Here is a 21,382-nt window from a genome sequence, read left to right as displayed (position 1 = left end):
GTTTTACAGCAAATTACATTGTTTGTGGTTTAGACATAAAGGTTTAACATTGTGAGCGTCGGCGCCGCTCGTGATCTCCTCGTGGTCTCGAGCGTCCGCTACGCTGATAGCGTAGCATTACGGTAGTCGCTCACCTATAAGTGTGCCCGATACCAACAGCGTATTCTCGTGAGCGTCTGTATCGCTCGAGCAGCCCGCTCCCGATACAGCGTCCGTTATGCTATAGCGAACCATTACGTTAGTCAGCAGCCAATAGCGTGCCTGCCTGTGATCTCTTGGCCGTGAGCGAACGTGACGCTTGAGCGTCTCGACCACGGCTAAGCGATTGTTACGCAACGAGCGTACCCTTACAGTACTCCATACGCAAATAGCGTACAGTGTTCTTAGACCTCACAAAGGGTTTTAAATAAGATAAATATTTAGCTTTATCAAAGCGCACTGTCAGCAGTGTTCATTCCGGGAGTGGACAACTGGGATGCAGACTTCCTCAGCAGACACGACCTACATCCAGGAGAGTGGGGACTCCATCAGGAAGTCTTCGCACAGATTGCAAGTCGGTGGGGACTGTTCCAGATAGACATGATGGCGTCCCGCCTCAACAAAAAGCTACAGAGGTATTGCAACAGGTCAAGAGACCCTCGGGCAGTAGCTGTAGACGCCCTAGTGACACCGTGGGTGTTCCGGTCGGTCTATGTATTTCCTCCTCTACCTCTTATACCCAAGGTGTTGATAATAGTAAGAAAAAGAGGAGTAAGAACAATTCTCATTGTTCCAGATTGGCCGCGAAGGACCTGGTATCCAGATCTGCAGGAAATGCTCACAGAAGATCCGTGGCCACTTCCTCTAAGACAGGACCTGTTGCAACAGGGGCCCTGTCTGTTCCAAGACTTACCGCGGCTGCGTTTGACGGCATGGCGGTTGAACGCCGGATCCTAGCGGAAAAGGGTATTCCAGATGAGGTCATTCCTACGCTAATAAAGGCTAGGAAGGACGTGACATCTAAACATTATCACTGTATATGGCGAAAATATGTTTCTTTGTGTGAGGCCAGGAATGCTCATACGTAAGAATTCCACCTGGGCCACTTCCTTCACTTCCTACAAACTGGAGTGAATTTGGGCCTAAAATTAGGCTCTATTAAGGTTCAGATTTTGGCCTTATCCATTTTCTTTCAAAAGGAATTGGCCTCTCTTCCTGAAGTAAGTACAAACTTTTGTGAAGGGAGTACTGCATATTCAGCCTCCTTTTGTACCTCCGGTGGTCCCTTGGGACCTTAACGTGGTGTTAAGGTTATGGTTTGAACCACTTAAAATGGTGGAGTTTAAATATCTCACTTGGAAGGTGGTCATGTTATTAGCCTTGGCTTCCGCTAGGCGAGTGTCGGAATTAGCAGCTTTATCACATAAAATCCCCTATCTGGTTTTCCATATGGATAGAGCGGAATTGCAGACCCGTCCTCAATTCCTGCTAAAAGTGGACTCATCCTTTCATATGAACCAACCTATTGTGGTGCCTGTGGCTACGCGTGACTTGGAGGATTCCGAGTCCCTTGATGTGGTCAGGGCTTTGAAAATTTACGTGGCCAGAACGGCTAGAGTCAGAAAAACAGAAGCACTGTTTGTCCTGTATGCAGCCAACAAGATTGGCACCCCTGCTTCAAATCAGACTATTGCTCTCTGGATCTGTAACACGATTCAGCAGGCGCATTCTATGGCGGGATTGCCGTTGCCTAATTCAGTCAAGGCCCATTCCACTAGGAAGGTGGGCTCTTCTTGGGCAGCTGCCCGGGGGTCTCGGCACTACAGCTGTGCCGAGCTGCTACTTGGTCGGGTTCAAACACCTTTGCAAAGTTCTATAAGTTTGATACCCTGGCTGAGGAGGACCTCCTGTTTGCTCAATCGGTGCTGCAGAGTCATCCGCAGGAGCCCGTTTGGGAGCTTTGGTATAATCCCCATGGTCCTTACGGAGTCCCCAGCATCTTTTAGGACGTAAGAGAAAATAAGATTTTAAACCTACCGGTAAATCTTTTTCTCGTAGTCCGTAGAGGATGCTGGGTGCCCGTCCCAAGTGCGGACTACTTCTGCAAGACTTGTATATAGTTATTGCTTACATAAGGGTTATATGTTAGTTTTCATCGGTCTTGGACTGATGCTATGTTGTTTTCATACTGTTAACTGGGTAGTATATCACAAGTTATACGGTGTGATTGGTGTGGCTGGTATGAATCTTGACCTTGGATTAACAAAAATCCTTTCCTCGTACTGTCCGTCTCCTCTGGGCACAGTTTCTCTAACTGAGGTATGGAGGAGGGGCATAGAGGGAGGAGCCAGTGCACACCCAGATCTAAAGTATTTCTTAAAGTGCCCATGTCTGCTGCGGAGCCCGTCTATCCCCCACGGTCCTTACGGAGTCCCCATCATCCTCTACGGACTACGAGAAAAAAAATTTACCGGTAGGTTTAAAATGTTATTTTTTTCTCTGCAACCCACTGCTAAATTGTGCTTCCTAGCTGTTTTTTATAAAATCACTTAATTAAATCTAACTCTGATTACGTCAGAGAAGGCCAGGTACCCTACACCATAAGAGGGGGTTTGACATTTTGACTTGTCTACTTAAAGATCACCAAAATCTGATCACAAGGTCAATTACATCCCTGGGTGGGATTGAACCACCAACCTTTTGGTTAATAGCCCATGTAAGTGAAAGAGATCCTGAAGCACTCACTCATCATGGGAAAGTACCAATGTGTTTCTTACAAAAATTCTCCAGATTATTGACTTTTTAAAGTTTTTCTAGGAAACGTTCTAGATAAATGCTTATTAGCCTTTGTCAGTATCTACTTTTGCAAGGTGTCTATGTGGCGCAATCGGTTAGCATGTTTGGCTATTAACCAAAAGGTTGGTGGTTCAATCCCACCCAGGGATGTAAATAACCTTGTAATCAGATTTTGGTGATCTTTAAATAGACAAGTCAAAATTTCAAACCCCCTCTTATGGTGTAGGGTACCTGGCCTTCTCTGATGTAATCAGAGTTAGATTTGATTAAGTGATTTTATAAAAAAACAGCTAGGAAGCACAATTTAGCAGTGGGTTGCAGAGAAAAAAAATTATGCTGGCAGAAAAGTCCAATTTAGTGACGAAACAGCTCTTCATTTTCTGATTTTATGTTTATGCTAACAAATTTGCTCTCTGAAAAGTGTCCACAAAGCCAAGTCTCTGATTAACACCTTTGTAGGGATGGTTTTTCACCTATTACTGAATTAAACTTGCTTCATTGGAAAGGCAGCAAGATGCATCCTCATTTCAATGTCTACTGAAATAATACAGGTTGACACCAGGAAACATAAACGTCACTGCATCCTTGCTGCTTCCTCATGGGGAAGTCTGTTTAATGTGAAAACAAGGTGATATCTAATCAGCACACAGGTAAGGAATTAAGAAAATCTTTCTTTATGGGTGAAGATGTTTCTCACAAAATTGTTGCACCAAAGCATCATTGAAATTCAAGCTGGAAAGATGATTTTAATATATCACCTGTACATTTTGTACTGCTCTTCTGGTGACAATGTAGTTTGTTTTTGTCAATTACCATTTTAATAATAGGGTAAAGAAAATTAAGTGGATTTTTGAAAGAAAACAATACTGTCAATATACTATTAAAACAAATTAAAATGGTAAAAGTTATTGTACTTTAAGTAAAAATAAAAGAGCCAAAATATCAATCCCAGTTTTGGATTACTTTAATTAACAAAAAACAATGCATATAGCAGAGGATAGTTTCAATCTGCCTACCTCTGGGTTATGGGCCCAGCATGCTTCCGTTGCAGTACTCTGCTGCTCATGTAAGTGCAAGAGATCCTGAAGCACTCACTCATCATGGGAAAGTACCAATGTGTTTCTTACAAAAACTCTCCAGATTATTGACTTTTTAAAGTTTTTCTAGGAAACGTTCTAGATGAATGCTTATTAGCCTTTGTCAGTATATACTTTTACGAGGTGTCTCTGTGGTGCAATCGGTTAGCATGTTTGGCTATTAACCAAAAGGTTGGTGGTTCAATCCCACCCATGGATGTAATTGACCTTGTGATTAGATTTTGGTAATCTTTAAGTAGACAAGTCAAAATGTCAAACTCCCTCTTATGGTGTAGGGTACCTGGCCTTCTCTGATGTAATCAGAGTTAGATTTGATTAAGTGATTTTATAAAAAACAGCTAGGAAGCACAATTTAGCAGTGGGTTGCAGAGAAAAAAAACTATGCTGGCAGAAAAGTCCAATTGAGTGATTAAACAGCTCTTCATTTTCTGATTTTATGTTTATGCTAACAAATTTGCTCTCTGAAAAGTGTCCACAAAGTAAAGTCTCTGATTAACACCTTTGTAGGAATGGTTTTTCACCTATTACTGAATTAAACTTGCTTCATTGGAAAGGCAGCAAGATGCATCCTCATTTCAATGTCTACTGAAATAATACAGGTTGACACCAGGAAACATAAACGTCACTGCATCCTTGCTGCTTCCTCATGGGGAAGTCTGTTTAATGTGAAAACAAGGTGATATCTAATCAGCACACAGGTAAGGAATTAAGAAAATCTTTCTTTATGGGTGAAGATGTTTCTCACAAAATTGTTGCACCAAAGCATCATTGAAATTCAAGCTGGAATGATGATTTTAATATATCACTTGTACATTTTATACTGCTCTTCTGGTGACAATGTAGTTTGTTTTTGTCAATTACCATTTTAATAATAGGGTAAAGAAAATTAAGTGGATTTTTGAAAGAAAACAATACTGTCAATTTACTATTAAAACAAATTAAAATGGTAAAAGTTATTGTACTTTAAGTAAAAATAAAAGAGCCAAAATATCAATCCCAGTTTTGGATTACTTTAATTAACAAAAAACAATGCATATAGCAGAAGATAGTTTCAATCTGCCTACATCTGGGTTATGGGCCCAGCATGCTTCCGTTGCAGTACTCTGCTGCTCATGTAAGTGCAAGAGATCCTGAAGCACTCACTCATCATGGGAAAGTAGCAATGTGTTTCTTACAAAAACTCTCCAGATTATTGACTTTTTAAAGTTTTTCTAGTAAACGTTCTAGATGAATGCTTATTAGCCTTTGTCAGAATGGACTTTTACGAGGTGTCTCTGTGGTGCAATCGGTTAGCATATTTGGCTATTAACCAAAAGGTTGGTGGTTCAATCCCACCCAGGGATGTAATTGACCTTGTAATCAGATTTTGGTGATCTTTAAGTAGACAAGTCAAAATTTCAAACCCCCTCTTATGGTGTAGGGTACCTGGCCTTCTCTGATGTAATCAGAGTTAGATTTGATTAAGTGATTTTATAAAAAACAGCTAGGAAGCACAATTTAGCAGTGGGTTGCAGAGAAAAAAAAATTATGCTGGCAGAAAAGTCCAATTGAGTGATTAAACAGCTCTTCATTTTCTGACTTTATTTTTATGCTAACAAATTTGCTCTCTGAAAAGTGTCCACAAAGCCAAGTCTCTGATTAACACCTTTGTAGGAATGTTTTTTCACCTATTACTGAATTAAACTTGCTACATTGGAAAGGCAGCAAGATGCATCCTCATTTCAATGTCTACTGAAATAATACAGGTTGACACCAGGAAACATAAACGTTACTGCATCCTTGCTGCTTTCTCATGTGGAAGTCTGTTTAATGTGAAAACAAGGTAATATCTAATCAGCACACAGATAAGGAATTAAGAAAATCTTTCTTTATGGGTGAAGATGTTTCTCACAAAATTGTTGTCCCAATGCATCATTGAAATTCAAGATGGAAGATGATTTTAATATATCACTTGTACATTTTGCATTGCTCTTCTGGTGACAATGTAGTTTGTTTTTGTCAATTACCATTTCAGTAATAGGGTAAAGAAAATTAAGTGGATTTTTTAAAGAAAACAATGCTGTCAATATACTATTAAAACAAATTAAAATGATAAAAGTTATTGTACTTTAAGTAAAAATAAAAGAGCCAAAATATCAATCCCAGTTTTTGATTACTTTAATTATAAAAAAAAATGCACATAGCAGAGGATAGTTTCGATTAATCGACCTCTGGGTTATGCGCCCAGCATCCTTCCATTGCACTACTCTGCTGCTCATGGAAGTCCGAGAGATCCTGAAGACTAAATTGATTAAAGGCCTAAAAGTACTGGACTATAAGGAAAGACTTACTAGGCTGAATATGTATACACTAGAAAAGAGGTGCCTAAGAGGAGATATTATTAATATCTTCAAATATGTAAAGATACATAACAAAGAGTTATCAGAGGAATTATTTATTAAAAGAACACGTGGTCACTCGCTGCGACTGGAGGAAAGTTCAGAACGCAATGGAGGAAAGGTTTCTTCACTGTTAGGGCAATCAGGATGTGGAATTCCCTGCCAGGGAAGGTGGTAATGGCGGACTCTGTAATTGGATTTAAAAAAGGAATGGATACATTTCTGAATGAAAAAGCTATCCAAGGTTATAATACTTAAAATATCAACATGGTTAATCCGGGGGTAACATGAGTTATAGTAGCTAACTAGTCATAAAACATTATTCAGCAAGTATGTAGAATCATCACAACTTAAAACAGGTTGAACACGATGGGCAATTTGCCTCTATTCAACCTCAAAAACTATGTTACTATATGTTACTATATTACTGTAGTATACAGAACACCACAATGCAATGAGCAGTGATAGTGAGCACTGATGAGGATACTAGAACTGACACTGAGCAGCAAGATGCAGCACTGGACTATTAGTAATGTACTGTAGTATGCTGAGCACCACAATGCAGCACAAGACAATGAGCAGTGATACTGAGCACTGATGAGGATACTACTGAGAACTGACACTGAGCAGGAGAGACACACTACTAGTATTACTGAGCAGCAATAAGTAACCACTGATACTGAGCACTGATATTGAGATTTCCACTGAGAGAACATAGCCACGTCCTCTCCGCTCTCTCTTCAATGCACAAGTAAAAATGGCGGCAACGCGCTGCTCTATATATAATATCCGAATCTCGCGAGAATCCGACAGCGGGATGATGACATTTTCCCTTGTTCAGGTTTTCCGAGTCAGGCGGGAACAACCGAGCCTGCCTCAGACCAGTGTAAACCACGTGGAGTTCGTGGGGAATTCGGTTCTCGGAGAACCGAACCCGCTCCTCTCTACCTTATACCCATCAATTTTTTTTATTTTCAATCTAAGCCCCTGCAGTTTTCTGTAAGCATCTGCTTCGCTATGATGATCAACAAGTCACAAGGGCAAACACTCAGGGCTTGAGGCATAGATCTTTGGACTAGCTGCTACAAGCATGGCAGAGGTGTCACTATCACTGGTGACACCCAGAGAGGTGTCGAGGGAGATTGTAATGCAGTGCGTGCAAATAAGCAGCGCAATGGTAAAAAGGAGGCATGATTTCATAGGTAGGGGCGTGGCCTGGTGGCCTGAATCTACATTTTGTTGCTCCGGGTGTCCCGGGGGTTGGGTGCTGCACCCGGGGACTAGTGTGTAAGCGGTGCTGGCTCCTGCACAGTGACAGGGCATGGCCACCCAGTATGACACCTCCCTTCTTGACCATGCTGTAATTGCAGTCGCACTGCAGTTCAGCGTGATCATAAACAATGGTGTAGCCTCCTGCTGGTGCAGACTGTATGTGCGCGCAGGAAGCCGCCACCATTTTTGTGATCACAGCGGCTGAATGTGATGTCATACAGCCGCTGTGACCACGCCCCCTGTGTCTCCTCCATTGCAGACCCCATTTTGAAGCCTTGCCCCCGCACTGCTCCATCCCTGACTTGGAAATGGAGTGTTGCTGACCCCACTCTCCCCCCCTGCCCCGATTGACAGGCAGAGGCGATCGCATGCAGGCACATGCGTATGCTCTTAGCAATTTTTGCAGTTGGATCGCTTATTGTGATTGCAATCCAACCTGAATCAGGCCCTATTACCTATCACAATGCGCTGCGGGCAGTACAAAATTGGGTTAATATAGGAGAAAAACCCCCAGACCTGTGCTCCTTAACTGTACCTGGTGGCTAGTGGAGCGGCTGCCCAGTAATCAGTGTCCACCCCAGTGCGCACACGGCCCACCCCCTACGGCCACGCTCCCCTTAATCAGCGGCCTCGTGATCCGGAAGGGCGGTGTGTGTGTGTGACTGACCTTAGGAAGAAACCGGAGCCTCCGCTGCAGTGACCCAGCAACCAGGGCACGGGAGTATACAGCGCCGCTGGGAGTGATGAAGCTGCAGTAAAGATGTCTATTAGACCTAGCCTGCTGCAGCCCTTGTAGATTCTCATAAAACAAGTTCTTCTTTTCTTGTCAAAATTAATAGCTAAGAATAGGCTGCCTGAGGCAGGCCCCTGTTAAGTGGCCTGCTACTGAAGGCACCAACTACAAACTGAGCTCCCTGTTCATGGAAGCGGGGTTATAGAGGAGGATGCGCTGAGCATCTTGGGAACAGTCAAAAGCTTTGAGCCGGTTGGTGCCTCAGATCAAGATCCTACTCTACACCCCAATGTGAATCCTTGTGGAGTCCAGTGTACCCCACAGAAGAAATTAATGTGTCACACCCATTGGCAGCAACCTTAGAATAGCTGCTGACGGGCACAATTGAGAAAGGAAGGGGGGGGCATTTGAATCCAGCACATAGATGCAATTCAAATATGTAATTTGTACCTTCCTATTTTAAAATATAATGGATGAACCTCACCCTGTGAGAACAATCTTCATGATCAAGAGATCTAATATGTAAAATAAGTATGAGTTGGGATAGGGCTGGGGAGGGTGGCAGCTCGGGCAGCCCCTCCCCCGTCAAGTTAAGGAGATTCAACTGAGGAAGCACAAGGGAACTCTCGTCTGGGGACAACAACTGCAGGGAGACCACATCTTTTCAGATGAACATGGGAGGGCGGAAGGCTGCCTAATACTGAAGCACCATCAAATATCAAACCATATCCAACAACTAGTACAAGCATTCCTGGGGGAAGGTCTGCAGCAGACGGATTTGCATACGGTGATGTCATCCAAGCAGTGGGCCAAAGTTGGCTGGAACCCTCATCTGCATATAAAAAGAGAAAAGGGGCATGCAGGGCATGGCGGCCTTTTGCAGTGCTTGGATGACCCCTAGTTTGCATTAAACACCCCCACCCTCCTTTGGTGTGGGGCTCATGTTGGCCATGCCCCATCCCCTGAAGCATTCATGCTGATTTCTTGCAGCAGCTGGGCACTGTAACAGCTCCAGAGCTGCTCTGTAAGGCAAGTAAAAGGGTGTGGGCCCTGCAGCACCACCTGTAGTTCGCATTGTGCGTTGGAAGGCACAAAGTAAGCAGACGGGAGGAGAAGTCAGGATAGTACACAAGGGCATCCTTTTCTCTTAGTCCGTAAAGGATGCTGGGGTCACATTAAGAACCATGGGGTATAGACGGGATCCGCAAGAGACATGGGCACTTTAAGACTTTCAAAGGGTGTGAACTGGCTCCTCCCTCTATGCCCCTCCTCCAGACTCCACTTATAGGAACTGTGCCCAGGGAGACGGACATTTCGAGGAAAGGATTTATTGTTAAACTAAGGTGAGCATCTTACCAGCTCACACCTTAAGCATGCCGCAGAACGTGGCATTCAACAGAACACAAGCCAACGGCATGAACAATTGCAGCAAAAAGCTGACCAGAACCGTAACACAACATGTGTATAACCACAAGTAATAACTGCAGACACAGTATGGACTGGGACGGGTGCCCAGCATCCTCTACGTACTAAGAGAAAAGGATTTACCAGTAGGTATTAAAATCCTATTTTCTCATACGACCTAGAGGATGCTGGGGTCACATTAAGAACCATGGGGTTATACCAAAGCTCTTGAACGGGTGGGAGAGTGCGTACGACTCTGCAGCACCGAATGACCCAACTTGAGGTTATCATCAGCCAAGGTATCAAACTTGTAAAACTTAGCAAAAGTGTTTACTAAATAGCTGCTCGGCAAAGTTGCAATGCTGAGACTCCCCGACCAGCTGCCCAGGATGAACCCACCTTTCTAGTAGAATGGGTCTTCACCTAATTCAGTAACGGCAATCCTGCCGTGGAATGAGCATGCTGAATCTTACCACAGATTCAGCGCATAATGGTCTGCATGGAAGCAGGACACCCAATCCTGTTGGGAGCATACAGGACAAACAGAGCCTCTGTTTTCCTAATCTGAACCGTTCTGGTGACATAAATTTTCAAAGTTCTGACCACAGCCAGAGACTTTGACTCAACGAAGGTGTCAGTGGCCAAAGGCACCATGTGGAAAGATGAACCACCTTTGGCAGAAATTGTTGACGTGTCCTCAATTCTGCTCTATCTTCATGAAAGATCAAATAAAGGCTCTTGTGATACTGCATGGTTTGTACTGTTTTCCATGTGCTCCCAGATCTTTCAAGCAAGTAGCATGGTCAAGAAAGTTCTGTTTGAAAAGAAACAAACATTTACTGTCATTGTTATGCAAATAAACTTACATTAAAGCTAACAAGAAAGCACACTCGTTCTGTCTTTAAACTGATAAAAGAAACCCCAATAATATGGGGCATGCAAAAATTGAGATAAAACTCAGTTTTGCTCCTCTCCACGGAAATCTTTAATAAAAGGCGAAATATTTGTTAGTTCTGAAGAGAAACCAGAGCATGACCAAGATTCCACCTGTCGCCTGAGTGCCATGCCAGCAGTTCTCATTCAGCTCAAAGTGAGCACCCAATTTGAATGAAAGAAAGCAGATTTCTCACCAGGCTTCCCCTTGCTATAAACATGGTTTGTACTCTTTTCCATGTGCTCCCAGATCTTTCAAACAATTAGTGTGGTCAAGAAAGTTCTGTTTGAAAAGAAACAAACATTGACTGTCATTTCTATGCAAATGAGCTTACATTAAAGCACACTCGTTCTATCTTTAAACCGATAAAATAAAACCCCAATAAGATGGGGCATGCAAAAATTGAGATAAAACTCAGTTTTGCTCCTCTTCACGGAAATCTTTAGTAAAAGGCGAAAGATTTGTTCGTTCTGAAGAGAAACCACAGCATGACCAAGATTCTACCTGTCGCCTGAGTGCCATGCCAGCAGTCCTCATTCAGCTCAAAGTGAGCACCCAATTTGAAAGAAAGAAAGAAAGCAGATTTCTCACCAGGCTTCCCCTTGCTATAAACATGGTTTGTACTCTTTTCCATGTGCTCCCACATCTTTCAAGCAATTAGTATAGTCAAGAAAGTTCTGTTTGAAAAGAAACAAACATTTACTGTCATTTCTATGCAAATGTGCTTACATTAAAGCACACTCGTTCTATCTTTAAACTGATAAAAGAAACCCCAATAAGACGGGGCATGCAAAAATTGAGATAAAACTCAGTTTTGCTCCTCTCCACGGAAATCTTTAGTAAAAGGCGAAAGATTTGTTCGTTCTGAAGAGAAACCAGAGCATGACCAAGATTCCACCTGTCGCCTGAGTGCCATGCCAGCAGTCCTCATTCAGCTCAAAGTGAGCACCCAATTTGAAAGAAAGAAAGCAGATTTCTCACCAGGCTTCCCCTTGCTATAAGCATGGTTTGTACTCTTTTCCATGTGCTCCCAGATCTTTCAAGCAATTAGTATGGTCAAGAAAGTTCTGCTTGAAAAGAAACAGACATTTATTGTCATTGTTCTGCAAATAAACTTACATTAAAGCTAACAAGAAAGCACACTCGTTCTGTCTTTAATCCGATAAAAGAAACCCCAATAATATGGGGCATGCAAAAATTGAGATAAAACTCAGTTTTGCTCCTCTCCACGGAAATCTTTAGTAAAAGGCGAAAGATTTGTTCGTTCTGAAGAGAAACCAGAGCATGACCAAGATTCCACCTGTCGCCTGAGTGCCGTGCCAGCAGTCCTCATTCAGATCAAAGTGAGCGCCCAATTTGAAAGAAAGCAGATTTCTCACCTGTCTTCTCCTTGCTATAAGCATGGTTTGTACTGTATTCCATGTGCTCCCAGATCTTTCAAGCAAGTAGCATGGTCAAGAAAGTTCTGTTTGAAAAGAAACAAACATTTACTGTCATTTCTATGCAAATGAGCTTACATTAAAGCACACTCATTCTATCTTTAAACCGATAAAAGAAACCCCAAAAAGATGGGGCATGCAAAAATTGAGATAAAACTCGGTTTTGCTCCTCTCCACGGAAATCTTTAGTAAAAGGCGAAAGATTTGTTCGTTCTGAAGAGAAACCAGAGCATGACCAAGATTTTTATCTGAAAATATGTGTTCTCCCTGCAGTTGTTGTCCCCAGATGAGAGTTCCCTTGTGCTGCCTCAGTTGAATCTCCTTTACTTGACAGGGGGATGCTCGAGCAGCGACCCTCCCCAGCTCTAGCCCAACTCCTACTTACCTGCCAGGTGAGATACTATGATCATGAAGGTGCTTCTCCCAGGGCAAGGCTCACCCATTGCACTCTGGGTGTGCTGCTTCTGCGTTTTCCCCAAATGTGGGAAACTTGACTGCATAATTTGTGTTTCCCCTGGTCGGCTCTCGTATAATTCAGATCTCTTTGTCTCAGGTCTCTCTCCAGCCTAGTTTGCTGTCTGTTTCCACTTCTCTTTTCTTGAGCCGCTCCCTTCTATGCCCTTGCGCACTATCCTGACTTCTACCGTCTGCTTACTTCGTGCCTTCCAACGCACAATGCAAACTACAGGTAGTGCTGCAGGGCCCACACCCTTTTACTTGCCTTACAGAGCGTCTCTGGAGCAGTTACAGTGCCCAGCTGCTGCAAGAAATCAGCTTGAATGCTTCAGGGGCTGGGGCATAGCCAACATGAGCCCCACACCGAAGGAGGGTGGAGGTGTGTAATGCGAACTAGGGGTCATCCAAGCGCCGCAAAAGGCCGCCATGCCCTGCACGCCCCTTGTCTCTTTTCATATGCAGACGAGGGTTGAAGCCAACTTTGACCCACTGTTTGGATGACATCACCATATGCAAATCCATCTGCTGCAGGCCTTCCCCCAGGAATGCTTGCACTAGTTGTTGCATTTGGTTTGTTGTTTGGGGGTGCTTCAGTATTAGGCAGCCTTCTGCCCTCCCATGTTCATCTGAAAATATGTGTTCTCCCTGCAGTTGTTGTCCCCAGATGAGAGTTCCCTTGTGCTGCCTCAGTTGAATCTCCTTTACTTGACAGAGATGTGCCTGAGCAGCGGCCCTCCCCAGCCCTATCCCAAATCATACTTATTTTGCATAGGCGATACCATGGTCATGAAGATTGTTCTCCCAGGGTGAGGTTCATTCATTGCATTCTGGGTATGCTGACCCCTGTGATTTCCCCAAATGTGGGAAACTCGACTGCATTATTTGTGGTAGTGGGGGACTGTGTTTGTGCTTTCCTCTGGTCAGCTCTGGTAAAAATCAGATTTCTTTATATCAGATCTTCCTCTAGCCTTGTTCTTCTTTCGAGAGTTCCCTTGTGCTGCCTCAGTTGGATCTCTTTCACTTGAGAGGGGGGTGCCCGAGCAGCGACCCTCCCCAGCTCTAGCCCAACTCCTACTTACCTGCCAGGTGAGATACTATGATCATGAAGGTGCTTCTCCCAGGGCAAGGCTCACCCATTGCACTCTGGTTGTGCTGCCCCTGCGATTTCCCCAAATGTGGGAAACTTGACTGCATAATTTGTGTTTCCCTTGGTCATCTCTCGTATAATTCAGATCTCTTTGTCTCAGGTCTCTCTCCAGCCTAGTTTGCTGTCTGTTTCCACTTCTCTTTTCTTGAGCCGCTCCCTTCTATGCCCTTGCGCACTATCCTGACTTCTCCCGTCTGCTTACTTTGTGCCTTCCAACGCACAATGCAAACTACAGGTAGTGCTGCAGGGCCCACACCCTTTTACTTGCCTTACAGAGCAGCTCTGGAGCAGTTACAGTGCCCAGCTGCTGCAAGAAATCAGCTTGAATGCTTCAGGGGCTGGGGCATAGCCAACATGAGCCCCACACCGAAGGAGGGTGGAGGTGTGTAATGCGAACTAGGGGTCATCCAAGCGCCGCAAAATGCCGCCATGCCCTGCACGCCCCTTTTCTCTTTTCATATGCAGACGAGGGTTGAAGCCAACTTTGACCCACTGCTTGGATGGCATCACCATATGCAAATCCATCTGCTGCAGGCCTTCCCCCAGGAATGCTTGCACTGGTTGTTGCATTTGGTTTGTTGTTTGGGGGTGCTTCAGTATTAGGCAGCCTTCTGCCCTCCCATGTTCATCTGAAAATATGTGTTCTCCCTGCAGTTGTTGTCCCCAGATGAGAGTTCCCTTGTGCTGCCTCAGTTGAATCTCCTTTACTTGAAAGAGATGTGCCTGAGCAGCGGCCCTCCCCAGCCCTATCCCAAATCATACTTATTTTGCATAGGAGAGACCATGGTCTTGAAGATTGTTCTCCCAGGGTGAGGTTCATTCATTGCATTCTGGGTATGCTGACCCCTGTGATTTCCCCAAATGTGGGAAACTCAACTGCATTATTTGTGGTAGTGGGGGACTGTGTTTGTGCTTTCCTCTGGTCAGCTCTGGTAAAAGTCAGATTTCTTTGTTTCAGATCTTCCTCTAGCCTTGTTCTTCTTTCGAGAGTTCCCTTGTGCTGCCTCAGTTGGATCTCCTTCACTTGACAGGGGGGTGCCCGTGCAGCGACTCTCCCCAGCTCTAGCCCAACTTCTACTTACCTGCCAGGTGAGATACTATAATCATGAAGGTGCTTCTCCCAGGGCAAGGCTCACCCATTGCACTCTGGATGTGCTGCCCCTGCGATTTCCCCAAATGTGGGAAACTTGACTGCATAATTTGTGTTTCCCCTGGTCGGCTCTCGTATAATTCAGATCTCTTTGTCTCAGGTCTCTCTCCAGCCTAGTTTGCTGTCTGTTTCCACTTCTCTTTTCTTAAGCCGCTCCATTCTATGGCCTTGCGCACTATCCTTACTTCTCCCGTCTGCTTACTTTGTGCCTTCCAATGCACAATGCAAATTACAGGTAGTGCTGCAGGGCCCACACCCTTTTACTTGCCGTACAGAGCAGCTCTGGAGCAGTTACAGTGCCCAGCTACTGCAAGAAATCAGCTTGAATGCTTCAGGGGCTGGGGCATAGCCAACATGAGCCCCACACCGAAGGAGGGTGGAGGTGTTTAATGCGAACTAGGGGTCATCCAAGCGCCGCAAAAGGCCGCCATGCCCTGCACGCCCCTTTTCTCTTTTCATATGCAGACGAGGGTTGAAGCCAACTTTGACCCACTGCTTTGGATGACATCACCATATGCAAATCCATCTGCTGCAGGCCTTCCCCCAGGAATGCTTGCACTAGTTGTTGCATTTGGTTTGTTGTTTGGGGGTGCTTCAGTATTAGGCAGCCTTCTGCCCTCCCATGTTCATCTGAAAATATGTGTTCTCCCTGCAGTTGTTGTCCCCAGATGAGAGTTCCCTTATGCTGCCTCAGTTGAATCTCCTTTACTTGAAAGAGATGTGCCTGAGCAGCGGCCCTCCCCAGCCCTATCCCAAATCATACTTATTTTGCATAGGAGATACCATGGTCATGAAGATTATTCTCCCAGTGTGAGGTTCATTCATTGCATTCTGGGTATGCTGACCCCTGTGATTTCCCCAAATGTGGGAAACTCGACAGCATTATTTGTGGTAGTGGGGGACTGTGTTTGTGTTTTCCTCTGGTCAGCTCTGGTAAAAGTCAGATTTCTTTGTCTCAGATCTTCCTCTAGCCTTGTTCTTCTTTCGAGAATTCCCTTGTGCTGCCTCAGTTGGATCTCCTTCACTTGACAGGGGGTTACCCGAGCAGCGACCCTCCCCAGCTCTAGCCCAACTCCTACTTACCTGCCAGGTGAGATACTATGATCACGTAGGTGCTTCTCCCAGGGCAAGGCTCACCCATTGCACTCTGGGTGTGCTGCTCCTGCGATTTCCCCAAATGTGGGAAACTTGACTGCATAATTTGTGTTTTCCCTGGTCGGCTCTCGTATAATTCAGATCTCTTTGTCTCAGGTCTCTCTCCAGCCTAGTTTGCTGTCTGTTTCCACTTCTCTTTTCTTAAGTGCCTTCCAATGCACAATGCAAACTACAGGTAGTGCTGCAGGGCCCACACCCTTTTACTTGCCGTACAGAGCAGCTCTGGAGCTGTTACAGTGCCCAGCTGCTGCAAGAAATCAGCTTGAATGCTTCAGGGGCTGGGGCATAGCAAACATGAGCCCCACACCGAAGGAGGGTGGGGGTGTTTAATGTGAACTAAGGGTCATCCAAGCGCCGCAAAAGGCCGCCATGCCCTGCATACCCCTTTTCTCTTTTCATATGCAGATGAGGGTTCCAGCCAACTTTGGCCCACTGCTTGGATGACATCACCGTATGCAAATCCGTCTTCTGCAGAACTTCCCCCAGGAATGCTTGTACTAGTTGTTGCATTTGGTTTGTTGTTTGGGGGTGCTTCAGTATTAGGCAGCCTTCTGCCCTCCCATGTTCATCTGAAAATATGTGTTCTCCCTGCAGTTGTTGTCCCCAGATGGGAGTTCCCTTGTGCTGCCTCAGTTGAATCTCCTTTACTTGACAGAGATGTGCCTGAGCAGCGGCCCTCCCCAGCCCTATCCCAAATCATACTTATTTTGCATAGGAGATACCATTTTCATGAAGATTGTTCTCCGAGGGTGAGGTTCATTCATTGCATTTTGGGTATGCTGACCCCTGTGATTTCCCCAAATGTGGGAAACTCGACTGCATTATTTGTGGTAGTGGGGGACTGTGTTTGTGCTTTCCTCTGGTCAGCTCTGGTAAAAATCAGATTTCTTTATATCAGATCTTCCTCTAGCCTTGTTCTTCTTTCGAGAGTTCCCTTGTGCTGCCTCAGTTGGATCTCTTTCACTTGAGAGGGGGGTGCCCGAGCAGTGACCCTCCCCAGCTCTAGCCCAACTCCTACTTACCTGCCAGGTGAGATACTATGATCATGAAGGTGCTTCTCCCAGGGCAAGGCTCACCCATTGCACTCTGGTTGTGCTGCCCCTGCGATTTCCCCAAATGTGGGAAACTTGACTGCATAATTTGTGTTTCCCTTGGTCATCTCTCGTATAATTCAGATCTCTTTGTCTCAGGTCTCTCTCCAGCCTAGTTTGCTGTCTGTTTCCTCTTCTCTTTTCTTGAGCCGCTCCCTTCTATGCCCTTGCGCACTATCCTGACTTCTCCCGTCTGCTTACTTCGTGCCTTCCAACGCACAATGCAAACTACAGGTAGTGCTGCAGGGCCCACACCCTTTTACTTGCCTTACAGAGCAGCTCTGGAGCAGTTACAGTGCCCAGCTGCTGCAAGAAATCAGCTTGAATGCTTCAGGGGCTGGGGCATAGCCAACATGAGCCCCACACCGAAGGAGGGTGGAGGTGTGTAATGCGAACTAGGGGTCATCCAAGCGCCGCAAAAGGCCGCCATGCCCTGCACGCCCCTTTTCTCTTTTCATATGCAGACGAGGGTTGAAGCCAACTTTGACCCACTGCTTGGATGGCATCACCATATGCAAATCCATCTGCTGCAGGCCTTCCCCCAGGAATGCTTGCACTAGTTGTTGCATTTGGTTTGTTGTTTGGGGGTGCTTCAGTATTAGGCAGCCTTCTGCCCTCCCATGTTCATCTGAAAATATGTGTTCTCCCTGCAGTTGTTGTCCCCAGATGAGAGTTCCCTTGTGCTGCCTCAGTTGAATCTCCTTTACTTGACAGAGATGTGCCTGAGCAGCGGCCCTCCCCAGCCCTATCCCAAATCATACTTATTTTGCATAGGAGAGACCATGGTCTTGAAGATTGTTCTCCCAGGGTGAGGTTCATTCATTGCATTCTGGGTATGCTGACCCCTGTGATTTCCCCAAATGTGGGAAACTCAACTGCATTATTTGTGGTAGTGGGGGACTGTGTTTGTGCTTTCCTCTGGTCAGCTCTGGTAAAAGTCAGATTTCTTTGTTTCAGATCTTCCTCTAGCCTTGTTCTTCTTTCGAGAGTTCCCTTGTGCTGCCTCAGTTGGATCTCCTTCACTTGACAGGGGGGTGCCCGTGCAGCGACTCTCCCCAGCTCTAGCCCAACTTCTACTTACCTGCTAGGTGAGATGCTATAATCATGAAGGTGCTTCTCCCAGGGCAAGGCTCACCCATTGCACTCTGGATGTGCTGCCCCTGCGATTTCCCCAAATGTGGGAAACTTGACTGCATAATTTGTGTTTCCCCTGGTCGGCTCTGGTATAATTCAGATCTCTTTGTCTCAGGTCTCTCTCCAGCCTAGTTTGCTGTCTGTTTCCACTTCTCTTTTCTTAAGCCGCTCCATTCTATGGCCTTGCGCACTATCCTTACTTCTCCCGTCTGCTTACTTTGTGCCTTCCAATGCACAATGCAAACTACAGGTAGTGCTGCAGGGCCCACACCCTTTTACTTGCCGTACAGAGCAGCTCTGGAGCAGTTACAGTGCCCAGCTAATGCAAGAAATCAGCTTGAATGCTTCAGGGGCTGGGGCATAGCCAACATGAGCCCCACACCGAAGGAGGGTGGAGGTGTTTAATGCGAACTAGGGGTCATCCAAGCGCCGCAAAAGGCCGCCATGCCCTGCACGCCCCTTTTCTCTTTTCATATAAAGACGAGGGTTGAAGCCAACTTTGACCCACTGCTTTGGATGACATCACCATATGCAAATCCATCTGCTGCAGGCCTTCCCCCAGGAATGCTTGCACTAGTTGTTGCATTTGGTTTGTTGTTTGGGGGTGCTTCTGTATTAGGCAGCCTTCTGCCCTCCCATGTTCATCTGAAAATATGTGTTCTCCCTGCAGTTGTTGTCCCCAGATGAGAGTTCCTTTATGCTGCCTCAGTTGAATCTCCTTTACTTGACAGAGATGTGCCTGAGCAGCGGCCCTCCCCAGCCCTATCCCAAATCATACTTATTTTGCATAGGAGAGACCATGGTCATGAAGATTATTCTCCCAGTATGAGGTTCATTCATTGCATTCTGGGTATGCTGACCCCTGTGATTTCCCCAAATGTGGGAAACTCGACAGCATTATTTGTGGTAGTGGGAGACTGTGTTTGTGTTTTCCTCTGGTCAGCTCTGGTAAAAGTCAGATTTCTTTGTCTCAGATCTTCCTCTAGCCTTGTTCTTCTTTCGAGAATTCCCTTGTGCTGCCTCAGTTGGATCTCCTTCACTTGACAGGGGGGGTACCCGAGCAGCGACCCTCCCCAGCTCTAGCCCAACTCCTACTTACCTGCCAGGTGAGATACTATGATCACGTAGGTGCTTCTCCCAGGGCAAGGCTCACCCATTGCACTCTGGGTGTGCTGCTCCTGCGATTTCCCCAAATGTGGGAAACTTGACTGCATAATTTGTGTTTCCCCTGGTCGGCTCTCGTATAATTCAGATCTCTTTGTCTCAGGTCTCTCTCCAGCCTAGTTTGCTGTCTGTTTCCACTTCTCTTTTCTTAAGTGCCTTCCAATGCACAATGCAAACTACAGGTAGTGCTGCAGGGCCCACACCCTTTTACTTGCCTTACAGAGCAGCTCTGGAGCTGTTACAGTGCCAAGCTGCTGCAAGAAATCAGCTTGAATGCTTCAGGGGCTGGGGCATGGCCAACATGAGCCCCACACCGAAGGAGGGTGGGGGTGTTTAATGCGAACTAAGGGTCATCCAAGCGCCGCAAAAGGCCGCCATGCCCTGCATACCCCTTTTCTCTTTTCATATGCAGATGAGGGTTCCAGCCAACTTTGGCCCACTGCTTGGATGACATCACCGTATGCAAATCCGTCTTCTGCAGACCTTCCCCCAGGAATGCTTGTACTAGTTGTTGCATTTGGTTTGTTGTTTGGGCGTGCTTCAGTATTAGGCAGCCTTCTGCCCTCCCATGTTCATCTGAAAATATGTGTTCTCCCTGCAGTTGTTGTCCCCAGATGAGAGTTCCCTTGTGCTGCCTCAGTTGAATCTCCTTTACTTGACAGAGATGTGCCTGAGCAGCGGCCCTCCCCAGCCCTATCCCAAATCATACTTATTTTGCATAGTAGATACCATGGTCATAAAGACTGTTCTCCCAGGATGAGGTTCATTCATTGCATTCTGGGTATGCTGACCCCTGTGATTTCCCCAAATGTGGGAAACTCAACTGCATTATTTGTGGTAGTGGGGGACTGTTTTTGTGTTTTCCTCTGGTCAGCTCTGGTAAAAGTCAGATTTCTTTGTCTCAGATCTTCCTCTAGCCTTGTTCTTCTTTCGAGAGTTCCATTGTGCTGCCTCAGTTTGATCTCCTTCACTTGACAGGGGGGTACCCGAGTAGCGACCCTCCCCAGCTCTAGCCCAACTCCTACATACCTGCCAGGTGAGATACTATGATCATGAAGGTGCTTCTCCCAGGGCAAGGCTCACCCATTGCACTCTGGGTGTGCTGCTCCTGCGATTTCCCCAAATGTGGGAAACTTGACTGCATAATTTGTGTTTCCCCTGGTCGGCGCTTGTATAATTCAGATCTCTTTGTCTCAGGTCTCTCTCCAGCCTAGTTTGCTGTCTGTTTCCACTTCTCTTTTCTTGAGCCCCTGCCGTCTATGCCCTTGTGCACTCTCCTGACTTCTCCTGTCTGCTTACTTTGTGCCTTCCAACGCACAATGCGAACTACAGGTAGTGCTGCAGGGCCCACACCCTTTTACTTGCCTTACAGAGCAGCTCTGGAGCTGTTACAGTGCCCAGCTGCTGCAAGAAATCAGCTTGAATACTTCAGGGGCTGGGGCATAGCCAACATGAGCCCCACACCGAAGGAGAATGGAGGTGTTTAATGCGAACTAGGGGTCATCCAAGCACCGCAAAAGGCCGCCATGCCCTGCATAACCCTTTTTTCTTTGCATATGCAGATGAGGGTTCCAGCCAACTTTGGCCCACTGCTTGGATGACATCACCGTATGCAAATCCGTCTTCTGCAGACCTTCTCCCAGGAATGCTTTTACTAGTTGTTGCATTTGGTTTGTTGTTTGGGGGTGCTTCAGTATTAGGCAGCCTTCTGCCCTCCCATGTTCATCTGAAAATATGTGTTCTCCCTGCAGTTGTTGTCCCCAGATGAGAGTTCCCTTGTGCTGCCTCAGTTGAATCTCCTTTACTTGACAGAGATGTGCCTGAGCAGCGGCCCTCCCCAGCCCTATCCCAAATCATACTTATTTTGCATAGGAGATACCATGGTCATGAAGATTGTTCTCCCAGGGTTAGGTTCATTCATTGCATTCTGGGTATGCTGACCCCTGTGATTTCCCCAAATGTGGGAAACTCAACTGCATTATTTGTGGTAGTGGGGGACTGTGTTTGTGCTTTCCTCTGGTCAGCTCTGGTAAAAGTCAGATTTCTTTGTCTC

At 45.9% G+C, this 21,382-nt stretch overlaps 21 non-coding genes and 1 pseudogene across 21 annotated transcripts; 17 read left to right on the top strand and 5 right to left on the bottom strand.

The window, feature by feature from the left end:
• The first annotated feature begins 5,142 nt into the window (after window positions 1-5,142).
• Window positions 5,143-5,216, top strand: TRNAN-AUU (transfer RNA asparagine (anticodon AUU)). Its single transcript has one exon. It is a non-coding gene; the product is annotated as a tRNA-Asn (tRNA).
• Window positions 5,217-10,576: 5,360 nt separating this feature from the next.
• LOC135024246 (U5 spliceosomal RNA) lies at window positions 10,577-10,692 on the bottom strand. Its single transcript, XR_010221092.1, has one exon. It is a non-coding gene; the product is annotated as a U5 spliceosomal RNA (small nuclear RNA).
• A 275-nt stretch (window positions 10,693-10,967) lies between these two features.
• LOC135024219 (U5 spliceosomal RNA) lies at window positions 10,968-11,083 on the bottom strand. Its single transcript, XR_010221064.1, has one exon. It is a non-coding gene; the product is annotated as a U5 spliceosomal RNA (small nuclear RNA).
• Window positions 11,084-11,361: 278 nt separating this feature from the next.
• On the bottom strand, window positions 11,362-11,477 carry LOC135024204 (U5 spliceosomal RNA). Its single transcript, XR_010221050.1, has one exon. It is a non-coding gene; the product is annotated as a U5 spliceosomal RNA (small nuclear RNA).
• Window positions 11,478-11,763: 286 nt separating this feature from the next.
• On the bottom strand, window positions 11,764-11,879 carry LOC135024198 (U5 spliceosomal RNA). Its single transcript, XR_010221044.1, has one exon. It is a non-coding gene; the product is annotated as a U5 spliceosomal RNA (small nuclear RNA).
• A 270-nt stretch (window positions 11,880-12,149) lies between these two features.
• LOC135024202 (U5 spliceosomal RNA) lies at window positions 12,150-12,265 on the bottom strand. The gene has a single exon (XR_010221048.1). It is a non-coding gene; the product is annotated as a U5 spliceosomal RNA (small nuclear RNA).
• Window positions 12,266-12,409: 144 nt separating this feature from the next.
• On the top strand, window positions 12,410-12,572 carry LOC135024147 (U1 spliceosomal RNA). The gene has a single exon (XR_010221008.1). It is a non-coding gene; the product is annotated as a U1 spliceosomal RNA (small nuclear RNA).
• A 671-nt stretch (window positions 12,573-13,243) lies between these two features.
• Window positions 13,244-13,407, top strand: LOC135023969 (U1 spliceosomal RNA). Its single transcript, XR_010220846.1, has one exon. It is a non-coding gene; the product is annotated as a U1 spliceosomal RNA (small nuclear RNA).
• A 152-nt stretch (window positions 13,408-13,559) lies between these two features.
• LOC135024118 (U1 spliceosomal RNA) lies at window positions 13,560-13,722 on the top strand. Its single transcript, XR_010220984.1, has one exon. It is a non-coding gene; the product is annotated as a U1 spliceosomal RNA (small nuclear RNA).
• Window positions 13,723-14,393: 671 nt separating this feature from the next.
• Window positions 14,394-14,557, top strand: LOC135024271 (U1 spliceosomal RNA). Its single transcript, XR_010221115.1, has one exon. It is a non-coding gene; the product is annotated as a U1 spliceosomal RNA (small nuclear RNA).
• A 152-nt stretch (window positions 14,558-14,709) lies between these two features.
• On the top strand, window positions 14,710-14,872 carry LOC135024135 (U1 spliceosomal RNA). The gene has a single exon (XR_010220997.1). It is a non-coding gene; the product is annotated as a U1 spliceosomal RNA (small nuclear RNA).
• Window positions 14,873-15,544: 672 nt separating this feature from the next.
• On the top strand, window positions 15,545-15,708 carry LOC135024031 (U1 spliceosomal RNA). Its single transcript, XR_010220907.1, has one exon. It is a non-coding gene; the product is annotated as a U1 spliceosomal RNA (small nuclear RNA).
• Window positions 15,709-15,860: 152 nt separating this feature from the next.
• Window positions 15,861-16,023, top strand: LOC135024099 (U1 spliceosomal RNA). Its single transcript, XR_010220967.1, has one exon. It is a non-coding gene; the product is annotated as a U1 spliceosomal RNA (small nuclear RNA).
• Window positions 16,024-16,638: 615 nt separating this feature from the next.
• Window positions 16,639-16,802, top strand: LOC135023982 (U1 spliceosomal RNA). The gene has a single exon (XR_010220859.1). It is a non-coding gene; the product is annotated as a U1 spliceosomal RNA (small nuclear RNA).
• A 152-nt stretch (window positions 16,803-16,954) lies between these two features.
• Window positions 16,955-17,117, top strand: LOC135024117 (U1 spliceosomal RNA). The gene has a single exon (XR_010220983.1). It is a non-coding gene; the product is annotated as a U1 spliceosomal RNA (small nuclear RNA).
• A 671-nt stretch (window positions 17,118-17,788) lies between these two features.
• Window positions 17,789-17,952, top strand: LOC135024270 (U1 spliceosomal RNA). Its single transcript, XR_010221114.1, has one exon. It is a non-coding gene; the product is annotated as a U1 spliceosomal RNA (small nuclear RNA).
• Window positions 17,953-18,104: 152 nt separating this feature from the next.
• LOC135024175 (U1 spliceosomal RNA) lies at window positions 18,105-18,256 on the top strand (annotated as a pseudogene).
• Window positions 18,257-18,939: 683 nt separating this feature from the next.
• On the top strand, window positions 18,940-19,103 carry LOC135024102 (U1 spliceosomal RNA). Its single transcript, XR_010220970.1, has one exon. It is a non-coding gene; the product is annotated as a U1 spliceosomal RNA (small nuclear RNA).
• Window positions 19,104-19,256: 153 nt separating this feature from the next.
• LOC135024106 (U1 spliceosomal RNA) lies at window positions 19,257-19,419 on the top strand. The gene has a single exon (XR_010220973.1). It is a non-coding gene; the product is annotated as a U1 spliceosomal RNA (small nuclear RNA).
• Window positions 19,420-20,034: 615 nt separating this feature from the next.
• LOC135024033 (U1 spliceosomal RNA) lies at window positions 20,035-20,198 on the top strand. Its single transcript, XR_010220909.1, has one exon. It is a non-coding gene; the product is annotated as a U1 spliceosomal RNA (small nuclear RNA).
• Window positions 20,199-20,350: 152 nt separating this feature from the next.
• On the top strand, window positions 20,351-20,513 carry LOC135024093 (U1 spliceosomal RNA). Its single transcript, XR_010220961.1, has one exon. It is a non-coding gene; the product is annotated as a U1 spliceosomal RNA (small nuclear RNA).
• A 671-nt stretch (window positions 20,514-21,184) lies between these two features.
• On the top strand, window positions 21,185-21,348 carry LOC135024189 (U1 spliceosomal RNA). The gene has a single exon (XR_010221037.1). It is a non-coding gene; the product is annotated as a U1 spliceosomal RNA (small nuclear RNA).
• The last annotated feature ends 34 nt before the right edge of the window (window positions 21,349-21,382 follow it).

Source organism: Pseudophryne corroboree, unplaced genomic scaffold, assembly GCF_028390025.1.
Source record: "Pseudophryne corroboree isolate aPseCor3 unplaced genomic scaffold, aPseCor3.hap2 scaffold_403, whole genome shotgun sequence".
Classification (NCBI taxonomy): domain Eukaryota; kingdom Metazoa; phylum Chordata; class Amphibia; order Anura; family Myobatrachidae; genus Pseudophryne; species Pseudophryne corroboree.
The sequence above is the reverse complement of the archived record's forward strand: the minus strand, read 5'-3'. Positions and strand labels throughout refer to the sequence as shown.